The sequence below is a fragment of the Nanorana parkeri genome, unplaced genomic scaffold, assembly GCF_000935625.1.
Source record: "Nanorana parkeri isolate BGI_ZX_2015 unplaced genomic scaffold, ASM93562v1 scaffold686, whole genome shotgun sequence".
Classification (NCBI taxonomy): domain Eukaryota; kingdom Metazoa; phylum Chordata; class Amphibia; order Anura; family Dicroglossidae; genus Nanorana; species Nanorana parkeri.
This window is the reverse complement of record NW_017306954.1, coordinates 855,187-857,744: the sequence shown is the minus strand read 5'-3', so window position 1 is coordinate 857,744 and position 2,558 is coordinate 855,187. Positions and strand designations below refer to the sequence as shown.

The 2,558-nt window shown below is 53.1% G+C and overlaps 1 long non-coding RNA gene across 1 annotated transcript in view; it reads right to left on the bottom strand.

Moving 5' to 3' along the window:
- LOC108792829 overlaps positions 1-1,250 on the bottom strand; it is a 9,110-nt gene extending 7,860 nt beyond the window's left edge. Inside the window, exon 1 of the long non-coding RNA XR_001941593.1 lies at positions 1,180-1,250. This is a non-coding gene — a long non-coding RNA (uncharacterized LOC108792829). The remainder of the gene's footprint in view (positions 1-1,179) is intronic.
- Positions 1,251-2,558: the final 1,308 nt, after the last annotated feature.

Here is a 2,558-nt window from a genome sequence, read left to right as displayed (position 1 = left end):
CAGCGGTTCTTTAACCCTTGCAGTGGGGTAGGGGGGTCACCCGCGGTTCTTTAACTCTTGCAGTGCGGGGGGGGAGGTCACCCGTGGTTCTTTAACCCTTGCTGTCCGGGGTCACCCGCAGTTCTTTAACCCGTGCAGTGAATGGGAATCGGCTGTCTGCAGCAGAGCTGACGATCCCTGTTTTGGTCAGGTTCGTGTTTCAGGCCCAGGCAGAGTATTGCGGTGCGTTGCAGGACATGCGTTCTTTGTATTAGGGAAGCCCATTCATTTTAAATGGACCGATGTGAATGTGCATCACAACGCACACAGGATTCACATCTGCAGCCTGCCTAGGAACACCCACTGCTCCAGACCGACCCCCGTCCATCAAGCCATTTTGATATTTGCATAACTCCTCCCAAAAGCCAGCCCACTGCTTACATTCAGGCTCTTGAGTATTGAGGCAGGGTGCTATGATGTCATCAGGAAGCTATATACAGCACCCTGCCATCATCAGCACAGGGACAGGTGATGACATTTGGGACTAGAATAAGGTATACGATGAGAACAGAAAAGCTAAAAATGAGAAATGCCCGTAGTATATTAGTAAGCAGTGTAAAACTGCAGCATGCCCCACTTTTTATTCAGCGCACCCCATCGCAGTGCATTGGCGTGATCTGAACTCATGTGGCAAATTGCATTATCAAGCATCAGGCAATGATGCCCAAAGCATATGGTGAGCACAGGCCCTAAATATGGGTGTCACATGATCCCCCAAAAATGGACTGATCCTTAAGGATTCACACAGCCTGGGAGACGCAGGAGCACAATAACACAACAATATCCTTCTCCATAGACCGTCCCTCATGATCTGATCTTTATCTTATGTCTATGGACAGCCTGAGGTGTAAACATTGCTCATTATACCCCCAAATTATCTACCACACCCCCGCCCCCCACCTATAGGATGGCAGATGGTGGCCGCGGGCGGACACACAGCACAGTCCACATCGGTCAGCTGAGCACCCAGTGACGTCACGGCCAGCCGGGACACACATATATGGAGAGACCCGCGAGCCCGTCCTTGTCTACGTCACCCCCGCCACACAGTCTCGGCACGGCAGGCCTCACACACCCCCGGGACAGCCGTGAAGAAGATGGACACACACACAGAGCATTCATATCACAGCCGATACTCACCCCTCTCGTCTCCGTTGTCTGCCCGCCTCCCTACCTCGCGCGCTCCCGCAGCCTCCCTTCGCGACGTCACCACGCAATGCGTGCGCACGGACAAGACACTCAGCAAACGAGGAAGGAAAAGCGCATGCGCACAAAACGGGACACCAGCGTCACCTGGTGGTAGTAAAGTAGCACTGCTAACTATGCCCTCGATTCTATGACAACGCACCCATGCTATAGGGAGGAGCATTGGCTTTGTATTTTGCATTTTTTTTCTTTGGAGAAATACCAGTCACCTGGCTGTCATGCTGTTCCATGTTTTGCTTTACACTATAAGAGGGAAATAATAATAAAGTGTGAGGCAAACTTTGTCTCACATGGAGTGCAGCCAATCAGCTTTCAATTTTTCTTTTTTTATTGTTGTAGGGCTAAGGGGGAAAAATTAAAAGATGGAATCTGATTGGTTGCTACCAACCGCAGCACCACTTGAGGTAGGAGTTGTCTCAGATGCATTGAAAATGACATACAGGCTGCATATTGCTGCAACGCACCGTAGGCGGCCTGATGTCACAGCCGGTCAGGTAGACCCTAATGTGCGTCCTCCAGCGGGTAATGCAGCACATGAGGTGTGAATCCAGCTTCAAGCCAGGCGGCATGCATTTTAAGAATGAGGAGTTCAAAAGTGGCAGCAGTAATGTGATAAATACACGTGACCCCCCAATTTTCCCCCTTTCCCAAGATATCCCTGCCCACTTCCTTCACATATCCCACAAACCCCCTTCTTCCTCCTCCTCTTTTGTCCCACTCATATACTCCCCTCCCTCTGCAGCCACCCCATCCCCCTGTCCCCCTATCTTCTTCTTCCTCCTCCCCCCTTATGTCCCACTCATATACCCCCCTCCCTCTGCAGCCACCCCATCCCCCTGTCCCCCTATCTTCTTCTTCCTCCTCCCCCCTTATGTCCCACTCATATACCCCCCTCCCTCTGCAGCCACCCCATCCCCCTGTCCCCCTATCTTCTTCTTCCTCCTCCCCCCTTATGTCCCACTCATATACCCCCCTCCCTCTGCAGCCACCCCATCCCCCTGTCCCCCTATCTTCTTCTTCCTCCTCCCCCCTTATGTCCCACTCATATACCCCCCTCCCTCTGCAGCCACCCCATCCCCCTGTCCCCCTATCTTCTTCTTCCTCCTCCCCCCTTATGTCCCACTCATATACCCCCCTCCCTCTGCAGCCACCCCATCCCCCTGTCCCCCTATCTTCTTCTTCCTCCTCCCCCCTTATGTCCCACTCATATACCCCCCTCCCTCTGCAGCCACCCCATCCCCCTGTCCCCCTATCTTCTTCTTCCTCCTCCCCCCTTATGTCCCACTCATATACCCCCCTCCCTCTGCAGCCAC